This window comes from Podarcis melisellensis, assembly GCF_964234715.1.
Source record: "Podarcis melisellensis genome assembly, chromosome: 3".
NCBI lineage: Eukaryota > Metazoa > Chordata > Lepidosauria > Squamata > Lacertidae > Podarcis > Podarcis melisellensis.
Window position 1 is genome coordinate 78,433,383 of NC_138530.1, and position 20,788 is coordinate 78,454,170.

The 20,788-nt window shown below is 42.0% G+C and overlaps 1 protein-coding gene across 1 annotated transcript in view; it reads left to right on the plus strand.

The window, feature by feature from the left end:
• Nucleotides 1-3,121: 3,121 nt before the first annotated feature.
• The window catches only part of BACH2 (BTB domain and CNC homolog 2), a 237,272-nt gene continuing 219,605 nt past the window's right edge, over nt 3,122-20,788 (plus strand). The window contains exon 1 of the mRNA XM_081906998.1: nt 3,122-3,230. The gene's annotated coding sequence lies outside the window, so the exon portion shown is untranslated. The remainder of the gene's footprint in view (nt 3,231-20,788) is intronic.

Genomic DNA, 20,788 nt, shown 5'->3' on the forward strand with positions numbered 1-20,788 from the left:
TTATGCATAGTGAGGCTTGGCTTCTGAATTGGGTGAGGATTAATAGGAGTTATTATGGGGGAGCACAGCAGCACTGTGGGTCATAAATTCAGTAGCAGTGTGTCTGCTTTGCATGCAGAAGATCTCAGGTTCAATCCCCAGCATTTCTAGGTAAGAATGGAAATGTCCCCTGTCTGAAACTCTGGAAAGCTGCTGCCAGTTTGGTTGACAATACTAAGTTAGATGGACCAGTGGTCTGATTTGATGGAAGGCAGATTCCTTTGTTGGTATGCTCCCTCTTGTATGTTCTCAAGTGCTTTGAACATTCTAAAGTGCTGCCTAAATGCTAGCATTAACATTAGTATTATTAGTATTATTTCAGAACCTCTGCACCGCAGCAGGTGGAAAGCCTTGAGGGCTCAACCCCCTTTTTAAATTGTTTAAACAACACAAACGCCTAGGAGCACATTAACTCTCTAAACAACTGGAAATCATTTTCCAGGGCTGCCTGTTCAATGAGAGCCATTCAATTCCTTGAAATGCAAGCTATTTTCGAGTCATTTAGCGCAGCAAATGGGACAGGTCCCAATCTGTTTCTTCAAATTTCTGTAATTTAAAAGGGACATAACTGCATTTTTTATTCTAATGATCATTGCAAACTCATGTAGAAAATGTAAATGCACAATTCAGAATGATCTTGCAGCGCAAGGCATAGCCTCTATTAATGTGTTCCAATTTGTAATTCTTTACACAGTATGAGATTGGAAAGCTGTGATTAAAATTAATTAGGTTAAGTAAAGTTTATCCCCCCCTGAGCACTGCTGTTTGAAGAAAGAAATGGTACAACACTCGCTACATCTGGCGCTGCAGGAAGCAAAGGCATCAGGCAAGGGAGCGAGGCTGCTTAGCTAGACGTTCCATGCTGCTTATTTGGCACACCTTACGCACCATGTCCTTTCTTCCAAGAGCTAATTGAGACTAAAATACTTGCTGACACCTTGCAAAATTTTAACTACTATCTGTGGATGTCACAGAAACTGGTCACTGAAACAGTTATTTGGGGCAGGGTTGTTTATTAAGAAAAAGTGAGAGAAGAAGCCCTGCCTTAGTGAATGGTGGGGCTCCCTCCTTAAGTATCAAAGATATAGCACCTGTTCAAAAGAGTAAGAAAGCATACTGTCAGATTTTCATTGCAATATTCAGCTGATAAAAGCGTTGGTAAAGCACACAGATCTCAGTTGCTACTAGGCATGGTACACTTTTTTAAAGGAGATTAAACATACACATATATATGTAGATGTACATGTACATATAATTTGCGCATGCTGGCATGTTAGCATCACATTCTCCCATACCCTTTTGGAAAGGTGAGCCATTACTGTAGCTGCCTTGCCAATACGGTTGGTGGTTATGGTGGAATGCAGGTACACAAAATTGTCAACCACCTCAAGCATGTGGTCACCACTGCTGATGTGTGGAGTGCTATCCCAGCTGACCCAGGATGCTGGTCTTCATCAGGCTGAACTCCCTGCAGTCTTGGGCAAAGCGGTTGCTGAGTCTCTGTAGAGCTTCCACAGAGAGTGCTGTCAAGACTGCATCATCTGCAAACTGCATCTCTTGGAAAAGGACAGGCCACACCTTTGTCTTGGCACGGAGACATGTGAAAGACCCCTGTTGCTCCTTGAATGAAAGCACACATCATCTTCAATCAAGCTAAAGGCATATGAGAGCATGAGGGAGAAGAATATGCCAGAGAGAGTTGGGGCGAGAACACAACAAGGTTAGTCACTGAAAATCTCAGCCCTGCTATGAAAACCCAGAACATATTGTCCCTCCCAGGGTGGTGAACCTGAAGCCCTCTATATGTTGTTTATGTCACATAAGGTTGAACCAGCAGAACCAGTTATCACATATGTTGACAGATGTGCTGTGAAATATGTTAAATCCACTAACTTAATACAGAGCTTAATCCAGCTTTGAAGTATCTTTCAATATTTTAAACACTAGATGGCAATAGACACATTGCTTTATTCAATGAGGTTGAAGAGACAATGTCCTAAAATCAGTTATGACAGTGAAAAGCATAACCTGCAATTTAAATTTCTTGTTCCCAAGCCCTGTTAATTATGCCTACCATGCTACATTTCTATCACAATTTTATATTGTCCGTGATCTGTGCCCTGATGATTGTAATGTCAATTCTGCTGAAATTCTACCCCCTCTGAAACATATTGGAAAGGTCTAGTGGATTTCAGTGGGGCCAGGGTATTTTTCATTTTTAATCTTTCTTGGGAAACATTGAAGGGGGGCAGAGGGCAGGGAGACATTTACTCCAGTGTAACACTTGTAGTTCAATGTTAACCATGCTTACTCAAAAGGAAGTTTCACTAATTTCCTCAGCGCTTTATTTCAAGGAAGTACGCTTCGAATCTCCATTCATACCAATAAACTGAACTAAAATGACAAAAGCAAGATGTTCCACCTAGAGAGAAAAAGTATAGTCCGTTGTAAAACATGCTCAGCATGCATCCCATGTTCAGTCCCTGGCATCTCCAGCTGAGAATCCAAAATAGCTTCCTTAAAGACATATGGCTGGAAAATACCTTCTGCCTGAAATCTCCAGGAGATGCTGTCTTTGAAACAGACTGTGGGTAGATCCACTTCATGCATTTAAAACACATTTAAAGCACATGACTCGCCTCCCCCCCAAAAAAAACAAATCATGGGAATGGTAGTTTCCTCCTAATGTAGCTACAATTCCCATCTCCCTAAACAAACAGCAGTTCCCAAGCCTCTTTGTGGGAGGTTTCTATAAATGTATAGTGTAGTATAAATCCATATAAAGTTGCCTCTTATGCTCAGCACATCACACAGTAACAACAATGCAGCCTTCAGCTGTGAGGCATCTGTTCCTTCAATAGTTGGGCTGGAAGCAGACATTTCATCAAATGCAGTTTGTCAGTTCACAATGACCCAACAGCAGCCTGACAGGCAGAAATTAAGCAGGGAGGGTGCTGTTAAAAACACTGCTGCAGCCCCATAAACAGCAGTAGCCCTCCTGACATGACTACAATATTATCGGCACTGCTGCTTTGTTTACAAGGATGTTTTCCTTCCTTCCCCTACAAGGGCTGCTTGCATCATGGAAGCTAAGCTCTGGGACGGCTTTGTGAAAAAGCTGGATGTCACATGCAGAACCCTCACCTGCAGGCGCTGTTTGGTTCGCCACAACTCAGTATATGCTTTGCCAGGTAAGAATATAACTTTTTACTAATAAACACTGTTTCCCAAACAATCTGGATAGAATATATCAAGGGGCTACTATTCCATATTGCATAGATGGGTCAGCTGCCAACTCTTTTTTTCTGGCACGGCTCCAGTGCCTTTAACAGGTGTGTGGCAAGCAGAAATTCAGGAGCTAACACTCTCCCCATTACTTCATCACCTTCCTTCGCATGATGAATTTCTCCCAGGCATGAAACTCTTAGGGTAGGAGCCTTGCCAGATAAGGAACTGGCAACCCTTTTTTGAGGAGTGTTCAGGTCAGCAGATACAAAGGACTGTGTCTTGAATAATTCCTGCATCTTGAATGTCTGCTCTGACAGGCATGGCAAGTTCTACAAAGATTTATGCACAACCATGACTCTTCCTCTACATTTGGTCATGCTAACATCCATTAAGCATTTTGGATAACCAGAGTTTGTTTAATTTACATATCAGGGAACACCAAATCCTGCCAATTGTCAACACAGAAATACTTATGCTCGTTATTGAACTTACTTAGGATTCTCTAAAATATCTCTTTTGTAATATAAACATGGATGGCTTTGTTTGTATAAGTCTGTGTTTTGCCAGTTAATATAGTCTGTTATCTCTTAGGTGTGATTTCATAATTATTAAATGTTTCCAGTTCCTCAACTTGTTGCCAGGTGTTCCTCTATCTCTTATCATTTGCAAAATGTGATAACTTAAGCACAAAGTACTGTACAACACTATATTCCACAGCTGATTTTCCTGCCTACGAAGTCAGTTAAGGACACATATCGTCATGTTCTAGGAAAATGAGGCATAGTGAAATGCAGTTAATTCAAACAGCCAGAAAACTGTTTGGAAGTTTTGACTCAAGAGCTGTCTGTATATACTGGCATGTCATTTGCCCCCTCCCCCCAATTCCCTTTAAACTGGTTCTCTCTCCTTCTCTCTCTCTCTCTCTCTCTCTCTCTCTCTCTCTCTCTCTCTCTCTCTCTCTCTCTCTCTCATACACACACACACACACACACACACACACGGATGTCCTGCTTTCTCTGACAGGACTCTTGTGCCTTTCACTGTTGCATGACAAACAGAAATTGTGCAGGTGTAGCATTGTCCAGTGTTACCACAAGAATTACTTATTTGCTAAGTATCCATTGCTGGTGTGTGTGGTGTTAGGGGAGGGGTAGTAGTACCTCTGGTGGAGGATGTGTCGTGATCGTTCTGGGGTGGTTTGCCCACCTTTGGTCCCCACCCTGCTCTCACCTGTGGATTTTAGAAGCTGTCAGCATGCGGCTGTGGCCACATCCTGAGAAAAGGCTTTGACTGACCGGCTAAACCTGGTGAAGGTAGTTGATGGGTCTCAAACCCTCAGTGAGTTTGGGGTTTCCCCTGCCTGTGAAGACGGGCTCTAGTGAATTGAGCGGTGGAAACCAATGGTGGGTCCAATGGTCAAGAAGAGTGGTGACAAAAAATAAAATAAAAACACAGTTGTCAACCATTGAAAATGGGCCAATGAAATATGGAAGTTATGAGTGAAAATACAGACTAACAAACAGAGCATTGATTTAAGAGTTGTTGACAGTTCAGAAAAATTAATTAACAAACAAAGAAGTACCAGAAGGGCACCAAAAGAAGGGGGGATTTGTGGCCATCTCAAAGTTTCCTTGCTGGGGTATGCTTATTCTGATAAGTTTCAAATGGTCAAGATGGTGATGCTAAAGTTATTCTGACTTAATATACTTTTTAAAAAAAAAATACAGTTTGATATAAAGTCTGCTTAGAAGGGCCTGACTAGTCGTTGTTCGTGGTTGTGCCTTTCCTGTTAGTTTGTTGTTGTGGTTTTTCAGCTACCATGCAAACCACTGTCAAGTGTTGCTGGCACTGCTGTGGAATTACGTAGATAATATTCTTTTGCCTCTTATAATCTCTCTAGTGGGGAGGGGGAGTTGGCCAAAGCTTGCTTATTTTAGTTTATTTTTTAAAAATTTAATATAAAGATAAACTATAGAGGTATTTTTTAAAAATAAAAAGCATGACCCACTAATAACAGTATTAATATTCCACTCCACACACACTCATACTGTGTGAACTGCAGAGCACACAAAATATAGGAGCATTTGAGAGAATTCTCATGATTTACTAAACCTTCTCATCAGACTCAGTGCAGATGTCCAGTGTGTTGGACTTGGACCTGGAAGACCAGGGTTTAAATCCTCACCCAGCTATGAAGTGATTTTGAGTCAGTCACAGCATCTCAGCCTAGCTACTCACAAGGGTGTTGTGGGGCTTAAATTAGGGTGGGTGGAAAACCATGTATACCACCTTGAGCTCCCTGGAGAAAAAGGGATATGAATGCTAATAATAAAAATAAAATAATAATAAAATAATAAATAATGATGTCACAGCCAAACTATGCCCATTGGGAACAGTTGTCTCAAATGAAATAAACAAAGTCATATGTCCTATTGTGCTATAGTAAAGCAAGGGTGGAGAACCTAAGACACGGGGTCAAAACGCAGCCCTTGGGATTCTCCCTAAACCTCACTCCCTCCACACAGGCCACACTGTTCATTGGTGTCACGCCCAGCCCTGACCTACAGGCGAGACTGGAGGGAACCCAAATTAGAACCAGAATATATCCCTTAATTTAAGATACAGGGGTAGCTGGGTCAACATTTGGAAATGGGGAATGTTGGGGTGGAACCAAACTAGATAGCTGCTAAGGCTTCAGATACTGTTGAAAAGAAGCTTCCATGTGTATAGTTCCATGCCTTCTCTTGTCTAATGCCTCATACAAAAATCAACTCAAACCATAACATTTTGTCTTTTCTCACCTTTCCTAAAAAGTGACAGCTAAAATATGTGACAGGAATGCCTCAGCTCTTGTGGTTTGCAACAGAGAGCTAGTTATAATATAGTTCTGTGCAAAGACATGCAAAGAGAGCAAAGGTTCTTGTGTAGTATGATAACACACATATCTGGGGCCATAACTCAACAGGCCTCCAATTTGATTGCTTCTGGTAAGCATTAACTAACTCTGCACTTCTGGACTGTGTGCTTTGCAGTCTCCTTCCTCCTGTTCTGCTTCTGATACTTTCCAGTGACCCCTGTAATAATGTTTTGCATTATTGTAGCGATAAGACTTGGTGGCATAAGAGCTCAGCTTCCAATCCGTGATGCATGTGATTATATTAGTCTTCCTTCAGTGGCTGCAAAGTCATAATAATAAATATATCCCTTCTGTAAATCTGCCCCATTGACGTCTGAGGAAGTTGGGTTTGTTATTGTTTCAGCAGAGAGCATTCTGCAACTTCATTGCTTTGATCCTTGGCCTTACGTGGTTTTTTAAAGCTCAGCAGAGAGGAAAGGAGGGTTACGAGACTTGTAAATGTTTCTGTTACATCAGATTGTCTTTCCTTGTACAATCTGCTTGTGTGACTCATACTTTTATATATTAAAACTTGAACATCTCACTCTTTGGAAGGCCCAGGGCCTTGTTCTAAAAGATTTCCAAACAATCATTTATTTATTTTTGTTATGTTTAGACATGATTTAGAAGTACGTAAGCGAGAATAACTGTTAAGCAATTTCAGACATTATTGATATTAATAATAAATTATAGACTACAGGAGTCTGGAGAGGTGTGAAGCTGCTTCCACAAGATTTAAATCTGTTCTTCAAGAGCCTCCTCTCTGCCCACATAAAAGGGCAGAGCGGTGATAAACCTGTATAATTTTTCCTGCTGTTTTTCTTCTGCTGAGAAAAGCCTTCTGCGAGAGCAATACATAAATCGTTCAGCTGCTTAATGGTATCCGTTATGACTATGTTAGGACAGGGGGAGGAACTGCCTTTTATTGGAAGCCTAAGTAACATTTTCAGGCAATGGTTTAAAACTGGGCGTCAGAAGTCCCATTTCCTGTTGGCAACATTTGCCACTGGTTGAACTGTGTGCAGAAGCCACAGGATAGAATAGGACTCGGACCAATGGCTTCAAGTTACAAGAAAAGAGATTCCAACTGAACATCATAAAGAACTTTCTGACAGTAAGAGCTGTTCAACAGTGGAACGGTCTCCCTTGGGAGGTGGTGGTCTCTCCTTCCTTGGAGGTTTTAAAGCAGAGGTTGGGTGGCCATCTGTCATGGATGCTTTAGTTGAAATTCCTGCATTGCAGAGGTTTGAACTAGATGACCCTTGGGGTCCCTTCCAACTCTGAATCTATGAATCCGGAAATTGGTTTACTAGTTTGCTTCATCACCACACCAAGCTGCTGCGGGACTGGGGGCAGGGAGAAATGGTTTTTAAGTTAGATGTGACTGGAAGGAATCATTAATGTGTTGCCATGTTGACTGTGGCAATTTGCCCACTAAAAGAAACAAATGCCCACTTTGGCTTTCTCCTTGTTCTTTCAGTAAACCACCTTTGTAAGCCAGGGCCCCCTAGTATTCTCTTATACTTCCAGGGTTATTTGGTGGTTCTTTTTAATGGCATCCATCAGAATGAATAAGTATGGAGACCTTCAGTAATATGCTTCAATAGATAGTAATATGCTCCAATAGTTGGACTACAGGGGCCAAGTGCTCATTTATCATGTTGCATTTCCTACTGACCCAGAACGACACAAGGTCAGCAGTTCTGCTCACTGACATGAATAGGGACATATCACATTTAGGAAAGTTGTGTTTGCCACCCAATTAAGGGTACACATGTTCAGTAGTTTGCCAACCTGTTCAACTGCAGGCATTCTTTTTAAAATTAAAAATTAAAAAATGCTGACCACATCAAATGCATTGAAGACTAAAGGTGGGAGGTATAAAACTAAAACCACTTAAGGTTGTTTCACATTACCTTACCACAACCACAAATTAGACACCAGGTGAATGTTGGCTTAAGAAGCTCTTCAGTGGCTTGGAAACTGGCCTCACATCCCAAGAATGTACAAATATTGTTTATAGTATAAAGGACCAAGTGTAGGTAATTGTTTGCAATTGTAAGCACCGCACTAATACAATTATGTAGACTGTTACGATTTATTGTAACATAAATCATGTAATAAGAACAGCTGTACTGAGTCAGTCCAGTAATCCAGCTCTGATTATGATCCAGATCTGAATGCTTAAAATGTATAATAGCCTAGGAGGTTTACAGAGCAGCGGTGGTGAATCTGTGTCTCCCCGGATGCTGTTGGACCATAGCTCCTATCATCCCTAACCGTTGCCATGCTAGCTGAGTCCTGCAACTGGCAGCAGGGTGGAGAAGGCTGATCTGCAGGGCCACAAGTTCCCCACCCCTGTGGTAGAACTTCTTTGAGATACCTCTCTTATCAGTGGTTCACTGTGTAATGAAGAACTGAGGCAGAGCCATTTTTCATCATTGGCAAAGAGCATCCAACACTGTTGAGCAAGCAGTCCCTCCTGGAAGACAAGGGTTCCAGCTTGTCGTTCCTCGCAAGCAGATCTGATGCAGATGGGGAAGAGCCCCACATTTTAATGACCTAGCTGCAAGGAAAGACTACACAACTTACTCTATGAAAAATGTGCATAGCAGCAAGAGCCCTTCCAACCAGGAAACACTAAAAAATCAGGATATTAAGTTTTCCCCAGAAGCACAGCCCTGTTTGGAACTCTGCTAGGATGAGATACAGGCTACACTAGCTGTGTGAGTGCATCTCCTTGCAAGCTGGAATGTGTCTGGTACAAAGGAGGGGTGCATTGTACATGCTTGTGTAGTGCCTTTTTGCAAAGATGGGGAGGCTTTCTTACTGATACTATTTTGAGTACCTGAATAGGATCATGTTGGGAAAGTGTTAACTCTTTTTGTGAAACCAAATCCACCTGCAATCACTATCCCTAAAGTACTGCTAAATAAAAAATGAAGCCCCAAGACCTCAATTTGAATCTTTTGTAGCTAGAATAATAAAAAGCAGGCTCTGAAACAGAAATAACTTTATGAGGCAGGGATGTTGTTCCAATCTGTAAGTAATGCCATCTGGTTGTCTAACAATCTAGGCGGTTAACATGGTTCCCATCATCGTCACAGTTTGTGATTTTCCACATATGGCAGCGATTCTTCTACAATTTTGGTGCAAGTCCTTAAATTGTTCTGTGTGCTGAAATCTCTTGTAAATGTGATTTGGCTATACCAAAACATAGTCTCATGTTAAAATTATTTTCACCAAAGGAGTTAAATTAGTACTACTGTATGGTAAAAAGTTTTTATTCCATACTATATGTATGTCAATCTGTACATAAAATAAGGAAACTAATTTGGGTGTACCCACTTCCGCCGTGGTCTAGGACCAGGAATCTTCAGACACCAGAGTCTTCCAACAATAACTCCAAGGATGAGCTGGATCCACTCCCCATTCCATCCCATGTGGGTCCATTGACCCTGCATCTCATCCCCTGCAGCCCAGGTAGACACTTCTACCACCAGCCTCCAATGACTGGTCCACAGACTTCTTCGAGGGTCCCAAAAGATGTGAAGAGCTTACCCCAAATAAATTCCTGAAGCATGAAAATCTACTGTCTAGGGAGGAAAAAACAACCGCTGCAGGAAAAGGCACTGGTCCTTTTTCTGCTGATGCACAGCTCAGGGGGCAGAGCTTCCATCTGCAATACCGAGCCCAGACTATAAAGACCAGTTGCTCAAATATGTTGCTGAGGTCACTTGTATTTATTTGCTCTGGCTGCAGAACTGCTCTGCAGTTCTCAAAACTAATCGACTTGACCTCCTCCCCTGTCTGTCCTCCCATCCCTCCCTCTGCCCCAGAGAGCATGTGAACTTCCAGGATTGGCTTCCTTTGCCTGGTGTTCCTGGAATGTCATTCTACAAGGATCTTGGTTTATGCTTGGGGGCTCAGTTTCATGTGCATTGGAGGTGGGGTGCTATTGGGTTGTTGTTCCAGGACTGAGCCTCACCATCGTGCCCCTGGCATGCCTGTTAAATGAGAAGCTGTTGTTACATCCCCAAGATGCGCTGAGCATTTATCGCACCACCAATCCTTTTCCTAGCACTTAATGTTAATTGCTAGCCTGGTGTTTGCATTAGACTGAAGGATCTGGGGACAATTAAGGCCTGTGTCACAAAAGCAAACATAACCATCTCCTTTCAGAGAGTGAAATGCATAATGACTGGGTATAAAGGGGTTCTCAGAAATCCCAAGCTGAACATATTCCAGAACATGACTTTCTCTTTAATAGGCTCCCTGCCAGAATGACACATCGCTCTGGCTCACTGGAGTCGTTCATAAGCTGCCCTTTCTCACTCTGCTCCTTCCTGCAACATTCCCGCTTCCATGGACAGGCACCAGGGGATGGTGCTACCGGTGGCAAAATACTGTTATATTATTTACACTAGCAAAGCTGTGGGAGGAAAGAAAGATTCTTTGCTCCTTGCTCAATCTGGTGGAAAAGAAAGGGGAGGAAAAGACCACAAAAAGTACATAAAAATTGAGCAGCACAGAAGGAGTTGGATGCCCACCAAATGCTTAATTATTTGTGGCTGACTTGGGTTTTCCACTCAAAATCTCTAGATGGCTTTTGACGGTAAAGCAATATTGGAAAAGCATCCTGTTCCTCTTCCTGCTTTCCTTGAGAGACCCTTGCTTCGGGGATATTGCGCCCTGAATATAAACTTGAAGTTGAACCAGAACGCTGTGGGACTTGCAAAACAATGGCAAGGTCTGTCAAAGAGACCTAGTGATATGGAGTTGTTTGTTCTTTCCCCCTCCCTATGAGCCAATGAACCCTCTGCCCACATAAAATGCCCCTCAGTGCAGTAAACAGGCACATCAGGGAGTGTGTTGTACACCACTGCGACCCCCTGGAGAGCAGCAGGGTAAATGCATTTTAAATGAATAAATAATTAACCACATGCAGGGTGTTTGTTTTGTTTTTAAGGTAGTAGAGTATTCAAAAGCATGACTCTCTCCGAGTCCCATTTGCAGTCAAAAGATTTGTAGGCTGGGATTAGGCCACCTTGGGACTATTCATCATGCATAGCTCTACACATCATGCATCATGTGTAAAAAGCTCTAATTTGCACTTGCAGAAATATGAAAGAAGAGAACCAATCGGAGACAAATCCCTGGACAGGTGCAGAATTGCAGACCTGATAAGATGGCTCACTCAAGACAGAGTTTCTTTTGTCTTTTGTGCACATATTCCTGTTTTCTCTTTCTCTGGCCAGGATGTTTGGTGAAACTTGGTCACGGCTGTGGTTTTCTTTGAGCAAACTCATATTTGTTCTATTACCATTTCTCCCTCAATATTTGTGTCATTTTACAAATTAAGGCAGATAAAAAGTTTTCAGTTTAACGGCAATCAAATAAAGGTTTGTCATTGCCATACGTTTAAAGCACTTTTCTGAGATGAGGTGGGTAGCAACTAGGGGCCAGCCTTCTTAATGATAATACCTCAGTTTTGGAAGTCTATTCCCCCTCCCAATGCACAATCTGTTCATCTAGAGCAGAGCTGGTAAACCTGTGGTCCTTCAGGCATTGGTAGACTCCAATTCCCATCATCCCCAACCAGCATGGTCACTAGTCAGGGATGGTGTGAGCTGTAATTCAACAACATCTGGAAAGCCACAGGTTTCCCATCTGTGGAGGCCTTTCTGCTGTTGATTAAACTTACTTGAAGACGCATGCTTAATAGAGACTAATTCTTCCATTTGGCTGCTGTTTTTTTCTTAAGTTTCATAGTTCATCTTAACCATTTCCTTTTTGTATTATATCATGATAATGTTGGTTTCTGAACTATACTTCTGGGTAGTGTATAACTATCTTAAATAAAATGTAATAATAAGATGTGTTGATTTGTGATGTGATGGGGTGATGTATGAAAGATAAATGAGGCTAGAACTGATGTTCTTCTGTTCCCTTTCTGCTCTTTGATTCCATGATTTAATACAGTGCCAAATCTGACTCTCATAATACTGCTTAAATCATATTTCCTAAGGCAGAGGGTGGGGAAGGGGAATTCAGCAGGTGCTACAAATACACCCAGATGCCTCAAGGTACAGGATCATTGGACGATGGGATAAGGAGGATTGAATCGAGGCAATATGATTAGACACATTCCGCAAGAAAAAAGGCACTTCCTTCAATGGGCAAATTATTCACTGTCAATTATTCATTTAGGTCGTCTTATATCCAGTGAATTATTCATTCAGGTTTCCCTCTGAGCTACTCATGGTGATCAAATATGAGGTCAGAAAGCAATTTCACCAAGAACCTACTTGCAACGGTATATTTAGCAGAGTATAGGGAGGACAGCGTCAAGTTTTTCAAACTGTGTTTTTCATACAAGGTTTTCTCAGGAGGTTTAATCTGTTAAAAAAACAAAACACCCTTCATTATTCAGCTGAAGATATGTAAAAATAAAACTTGACAGGCCAGTAACCTCATGAAAGCTGTTGCATAAGATGGGTGCCACAGCAGAGGAGGTCCTGCCTTATGCACTGAAGTAGAAGGAATATGGGTTAGCCAGTTGGTGCCACAGCCCACCAAGAATATTGATTTGCAAGACCCAAATAACTTTTGAAATGTACACACACACACACACACACACACTTACTTATTTACTTCTTGCTTTGTTTATGGTAATTGTCTCCCCCCATCTTCTCCCCAAAGGAGCCCAGAGCAGCAAACAACAAAACAATACAGAAAATTTTGAACACTGAAAATGTGTGGCTTGCCAACATACATTAAGGACAGTACCATAATGGCTTGGATCCTAAGATTAAGTTTTAAAAGTTTATGGAAGGAAAGTTTCCCACTCCCCAATCTCTTCCAGCTGTGCCCCCTCAAAATTCTCTCTGAACTGGGTGTGTGGCACTCCTGAACAATGTTGCATGGGGATGCTGGGGAGGAGGGGACCCCAAACAGTCTCAGAGCATAGGATAAGTTAACTTAAGAAAACCCATGGAAGAAAATTTTCCCATCCCATTCTTCCCAAAGCAACTCCCAAGCCCTGTCCCACATTGTTCAAGAGGGGTCCCTCAAGCTGTGGTGAGGAGGGTGTGGGAAGTATTCCTTCCATGAATGCCTTTAAGGTTAGTCTAATACACAGCTGTTTATATTTGTGGTTTTAATTCCATTTAAATGTAACTCAGGGGTTACTTTTGTGATGCAGGGTAACCTACAAAATATTTCAAAACAAATAAAATCTATTCTAGAATCCAAACCATTATCTACTGAAGGCTCATCATAAATTGCTAAAAGCTTCAAAACTTTAAAATAATGGCTCTGATTCAGTGTCTGTTTTGGGGGTGCTAGCAATTCATGGACACTTGGGTGGAATCTACACACATATAAAAAATGCTATGAAAATGCTTTTTAAAAAAACGTTTTGAAAAATACATTGAATTTGGCATAGCTCACTGTCACCATATAGTGTCACATTTGTATATTGTCCTTTACAACACATTTTAAACATTTTATTTGTAGCTGTATAGCTGAGTCTTTGGGGACGCGGGTGGCGCTGTGGGTAAAACCTCAGTGCCTAGGACTTGCCGATCGCATGGTCGGCGGTTCGAATCCCCGCGGCGGGGTGAGCTCCTATCTTTCAGTCCCAGCTCCTGCCCACCTAGCAGTTCGAAAGCACCCCTAAGTGCAAGTAGATAAATAGGTACCGCTTTATAGCGGGAAGGTAAACGGCGTTTCCGTGTGCTGCGCTGGTGCTGGCTTGTCAGAGCAGCTTCGTCACGCTGGCCACGTGACCTGGAAGTGTCTCCAGACAGCGCTGGCCCCTGGCCTCTTAAGTGAGATGGGCGCACAACCCTAGAGTCGGACACGACTGGCCCGTATGGGCAGGGGTACCTTTACTTTTACCTTAGCTGGCCCGTATGGGCAGGGGTACCTTTACTTTTACCTTACCTTTACTTTTACCTTACCTTACCTTACCTTAGCAGGGGTACCTTTACTTTTACCTTACTTTTACGGGACACGACTGGCCTGTATGGGCAGGGGTACCTTTACTTTTACCTTACCTTAGCTGATGAAAAGGCTCTAGGCATTTCTGTTGCATAAGAGGAAGTTGGTGGTTGTCCATTCACTTCTCTGGAAAGGTGGCAGCAACATCTAGTAATGAACAATGGCTACGGTTCTGTATTTGTAGTAGAGTCTGCCTTACCAATCTTAATAAGCATATGACTGGAACTTGAGTTCCTTAACCTTTGCTCAAGTTTTGACTTCTTATTAAAGTAGAATAGGGATTTCCATGCTTAGATTGCAACATTTACTGTACACCAAGATGCATCAACACTGCAAGATACAAAAAACAAGAACATGACACAGATTAAAAAATAGCTTCTGCATCTTCAATGAGGCAGCAGTTGAAGAAATTGAGCACTGATTGTGTGTGTGTGTGTGTGTGTGTGTACAGTAAAAATTGCTCTGTTTTTTATAGTTTACCTGTGTCTGCTTTAAAAACAAATCCTGTACCCTCCTGCCCACTCACTCACCCACACTGCCACCAATTTCCATGTTCTACCAGACATGTCACCAGCCCATTTTAAAACCTAAACAGGACTGTCAAAGCTGCCTATCTATTTACTGATCATCTGCTCTACCAGATTTTAAACAGACAAGCAACAACAAGGTGAAACAAATGAAAGAAAAGTACAGGAAGCCTATTTTAAGGTTTAAAAGTACCATGATTATGATGAATTGAAATGTGACTAAAAACACACCAGGTGAATCTTGTGCATTTAACACTGTTTCGTTTCAATACACTCTTCTAGAGGCATTGTCAAAAACAGCATTTGTCTCAATTAAAAATGGAACATGCACATACATAGTGACTTTAGTAAGCAGAAAAATGTATGTGGCATTGAAGGAACTTAGCATGTGGCCTGTCTTGCCAAAGGCAGTGGTATAGAGTAGCATTTTTGTTACCTCAGCCTATGATTCTGTGATTGTGTAGATTAAACATAGGAAGTTTATCTTGAGCCGGAGCCAATTGTAGAAGAGGAGAAGGGAGAGGAAAGGACATTATTTTAATGAATTGCTCATGGACAAAGAGGTGAATATAAAAGAGAGGTTGTGAGCTCCTCTCTGGGAGACTGCCCTTGAGCATGTTCTAGCTAAACCATAGTTCAGCATACCATGTTGTGGGAATCAGGTCATTTTCTGTCTGTCTGTTTATTAATGGGTCTCTATGCCACCATTTGAACTCCCAAACAGCATTCAAGGTGGTTAACATCAGCAATCAAACTATAAAATGATATTAAGACATAACAGACAGGACTATAGAAAGCCAATGACAAATTCAACCTCAAGTGGCAGACAAGGTGAAAGCTTGTTTAAATGACAGTCTTTAGCCGCCGTCAAAAGACAGAGAAAGGCAGCTGAATTGGTCTCTCAGAGAGAACAAGTCCCACATTCTGGGTTACACAACCAAAAAACCCTTTCAACTTTTTCTACCATTCCTCCTTCCTTAGATGGTGGGGTGAAGGCCCACTGCAACTAGCCTCAGTGTATGGGAAAGTCTGAATAGGAGAGGATGAAATAATGCATTTGTCAATATGGTGTTTAAGAATATATCATCTCGTGAGCAAACTCTGATGCATTTTCTTTTCCAACGTCATTACTTTGTGAAGTGAAACAAATAAGGATAAAGATGTTGACGTGCACTGTGTATATATAGAGTGAAAGAAACCTTTTCATTCTTACTGCGTCAGGGGACGGTCTTAGCTGTGAGAAAACATGACCTATGTGAAGTTGGCAAGGTCAGCTACACCCAGAGTGATTTGCTGCGTAAGAGCCGGTGACACCAGCTAAGTTGCCTTGAGGCCATTTTACTTAGGTAGCCAAATGCAACAAGACATTGTTTCTGAAATCTGAGCAAACAGCTTTCTTAGTTCCTTTAAAAAAAAAAAGGACGACGTTTATCCTAGAGCATATAAACAGACTAACTAGTATATTATTAGGGTTGGCGGGGTGTTAAGTGAAACTATCAGCAAAGATGCCAGTAATCAAATTAGCAAGGTGTTCCTATTCCGCATATTCACTGAATTTGGAAAGTGCAGGCTGCCTCTAATGCAAGGGAAGGGTGCTTCCAAACATAGACAATTTAACTGCACCCAAGTCTTTCCTGTTCTGCTTTAAGCAGTGGTGGGCCTTGGGGTCTCAAATTTCAGCACCGCCCTGTGTGGTGCCAAAAATTGACACCCTGTGCCTCTTGCATTCCATTCTATGTACCTCATAGTTCCAGAGACCCCTGAGGTGACCCAGAGGCTCCAAACTGGCTGCACTCCCCTAAATCCACCTCTGCTTTGAGCTGCAAATGTAATAGAAACTCTGCTTCCAAACTTCTAACAGTACCCCCCCCACACACCCCCACTCTGTTTCTGGCCCATTCTGTCTTTATACAGAGTGCTGATTGGCAAGATACCTCCCCCTTGACTCCACAGGATGCTGACTGGTTGGCCTATATGGCTATTCCACCTTTCAAATGAAATAAATACAAACTGTTTGCTGCTGCTGCTTCTTCTTCTTCTTCTTCTTCTTCTTCTTCTTCTTCTTCTTCTTCTTCTTCTTCTTCTTCTTCTTCAGAAATCAGCCAGGTGCATTTCAGTCTCAGCCTGAAGAGGAACACTCCTGTCATGTATTTAGAATATATGGCAACATTTTGTTAGAGATCCTATTGGTGTGTTCTTCTCCTGAACTAGTTCAAAAATGGTCCATCCTAAAAGAGCTGTTATGTGAAAAGCATTGTAATACAATTTCTGGTAGATATAGGAAGGACTATTAGCATCATAGATGAAGCAACCTATACTTAGGAATGCTCAACAGCTGAATGCACAACCACCCCAGTTTTTGTATGTGGGTCCATGGTGACCCGGAAGTGTCTGCGGACAGCGCTGGCTCCTGGCCTCTAGAGTGAGATGAGCGCACAACCCTAGAGTCTGTCAAGACTGGCCCGTATGGGCAGGGGTACCTTTACCTTTACCTTACCATGGAGAAAATACAGATCAAAAGCAAATGTACTACTATGGTAAAATAAAATAAAAAATACAGGGAGTGTTGCAGCTTTCTGAATAGCCCAGACTATGAAAGAGCAAATTGATATGAACTTACAGAAGCTATCAGCTGTGCTGCTTGTTCCATAAAGTTGTACTAATGTTTGAAGTGACTAAATGGGTCTGAGCCATTACTCAGAAGCAACAGTATAATAGGGTATTGACAGCAGCATTCATTAATTTGATTTCTTACTGAACACTTTGAGTGGACATGCTACAGTAGTTGGATCCTCATTTCAGATGCCTGTACATATTGATAGGAAATAAAGGGAAAATTACAGCACTGAGCATTGCCGCAATGCAGGAGATGAGCTAATGGAACATCACTGGGCAGGCATCTCAAGCAAGTTGATTGCAAAAGAAGAGAAGCCAGTTTGTTGTAAGCTCCAGAGGGGTGCAACCTTCCCCCCCCCCAGTGACTGTGATCAAGACAGTGACGAGCCACTTCACTGAAGCTTGAATGCTAAGACTTGGGTTTGCCCTCCCACACACTTTGGGTGGGCAGACAAACCGCAGACTGTCATTTGCAGAGTCAAAAAGCACTGGGTACAGCATTTAATTACTGTGTTAACACTTGGGAATGCTTTCTGTGCCAAGAGCCAGTTGCAGAGGGCTGGTGGTACTCGGCTGTCCTTTCACTACAGCATAATAACAGGATAAACCTGCACCTGGGATTGAAGCTATGCAAGTGAGAGTGCAGGGATGTGTTACCAAACGTCATTCCCTATGACAAAGCAAAGATGCAGGTTTTTTGCCTTACTATTGTTCCTTTGCTCTCCTTGGAAAAATGTTGTTCTTTGTAGTTCTGTGTGGCAACAGTAAAGGATTTTCACAGTCTGAGCTTGGGTGACCAGGCCTTCTGTTCTTTTTAACACTTCTGTGGAAGGGAATTTTATTACCCTTCTTGCTTCACAAACCTCAAATCTCTCTTTTACACAACTCTGCTCATTAGAATGCCTGTAGGGCAGCCTCTTCTTGGCCACCAAGATATTATTTGGACTGCATCTCCGACCATTGACTATGCTGGTGATGATCTCAGGACTCAAGGTTGTGGGAGGCTGAAGGCTTCTGTAGGAGGCTTTGTAGCCTAAGGTGAAGGACAAGATGGCGCCCTTCGCCAGTACACATACAGAAGCTGACTGGACTGGTAGATGAGACTCACTTTGACACAAGCATCCTTCCATACTTTAAGGGGTACAGTGCATGCTGCGAGGCACACACAGTTTTGTCTTCCTGCAGAGGGGAATGGCTGGAGCAACAGCCAGGAGAGCTGCCACTGCTGCCCTTCAACATCTGCCACCTGAGGTGGCTGCCTAATGATAGGGTGAGTCCAGTGTGGAGGTTTCCATGTATAGAGCTGTACATTTGGTAATGAACCCTACTATTGCAGCTGTATGAGCAACATGCATCCATAGCTAATGTAATTTGTAGATAGTGCTTGCTCCCACCCCATTCCGCCCTGCAAACACACACCTAATCAGGCACATATCAAGTATTTGGAATGCTCAAAAAGGACTATTAGCACTAAATCATTTGGATACTTAAGTTCTCAGTAAGTATATTTTATATAGCAAATCTGGGGGTTTTCCCATTAGGAAACCTGCTAGTGACTGAAGGAAGGTTTCTAAAGCCAGAGACAGCTGCTGTGTTCCTGACTAAGCAAAATGGATGAACAATCAACAATGAGCTTACTCCTGCACTTTCCTTTATGTCATCTGAAACATGTACATAAAAGTAATTGGAATCTAACCTTTTGTCAGTGGTGGGAATAAAAAAATATGCAATTCAACAGCGTCTCTTCACTCAGCACTTCTTCTTGATTACCTTGCAGATGTTCCTGTCTGGTGTTGATGTGTGAGAGAGGCAGGGTAAGCAGTGTAATCCACACACATAGGGTTCCTTGGTTGGATTATTTCTGCCATTTCCTTCCTGGCTAGGAAAACTGTATATACACATAAACACATAATTGTCAGGGAGGGGGTCGCTTTCCTGAGTTCTCCTTCCAAGCTACTAATCAATCACACACAGGAACCAAACCTGTTACCAGGCTTTGGTTACCACCTGCCTGAGGGGCCACACCCAGCGATACTTGATCACAGGATCGGTACTTCATGACAATAATATTCTCCTAGTTAAATTCCTGCCCTCTGACTACACAGTGCATATATGCCATTCTGCATCTTCTTTTGAATACACCAAGACATCACGTTGAGAACAGCCATTTCTTCTTTCATTTTAAACTCTGCACAATGAAGAAAGGGGAAAATGTGAGTGCTGATATAAATTATTTCACACGGTTAGAATGTTCTTAGTTAGGCAGTCAGATAACACCATCATCAATATCATTATGTTTATGTTGCATTTCCAAAGTATTCCACGTGGTGTGTGTTTTTAAAAAAATATCTATGTTTATTTTTGTATTCCATCCCATAACATAAAGGTATTGGGGTGGCTTACAACAAATAAATGAAATATAATTTTAATATAAAATTAAAGATAAAACCATAAAATTAAACACTGCTTCTCACTTTCAGTCAAAAGTTACCTCAGTAAACCTTACCCTGCCCCCAAGAAAAACAACTTAAAACAACTTATGAGGTGAGTCACTATCATATCATACAGGAGTTTGGGTGGTGAGTAGGAACTTGAGAAGAAAGTGGCTTAATTAAGGCAGACACAGTAGCTTTGGGTACTTCCAGATGCACGGCTTGAACTCAAAACAGGTCATTCAAATCTGGTGGGGGTTTTTTCATAGCATGTTTGGCACTTTAGTTTCCACGCATTCCTGCTTTTCCAGTCATTGATAATCATTGGTATTCAACTCACTCACCACCCATTCCATTGGAAAGAAGGGGCTTTGGTTGGGGGAAGGGGAGTTGTCCCTCCTTTCAGTCATGTCTCCTCCACTTGCCACCAAATTATTCCATTCAGGACATGCGTACAAATATCTCTGTGTGCACGCCTTAAAGTAATTTTAAAATCCTAGGATTTGTGAAAGGGCAAACGTTTACCCGCCTTACTTATCAGGTTTCACAATGGACAAAAATGGAAGCTTATGCTGTTTTGGTGCTGGGGTGGGCAGCATCCCTTTCCATTTAGATCAGTGGTCGCCAAACTCGGTATTTTTTTGAGACTACAATTCCCATCATCCCTAGCTAACAGAACCAGTGGTCAGGAATGATGGGAATTGTAGTCCCAAAACATCTGGAGGGCCGAGTTTTACCACCACTGATTTAGATGATGTGTGCTTTTTTAAAATAGTGAGATCTTGTGCAAGAGTGATGTTTACCTTACTAAGGGATACACAAGAATGATTAAGACTTCTTGCACAATCACTCTATATTAACTGATTCACTACCAACTCTTAATAGCCACTATACCACACCTGATGAATGTTTTGTAAATAATTAATCTAGCATCAAACAATAGAAACTCTCTCATCTCTCAATTTACCAGAAAGGGATTGCTTTCAGGCCCAACTTTATCATTAGGCAGAGTGTGGCAGCCATTTCCCGCAGCAGATTTTGGGAGT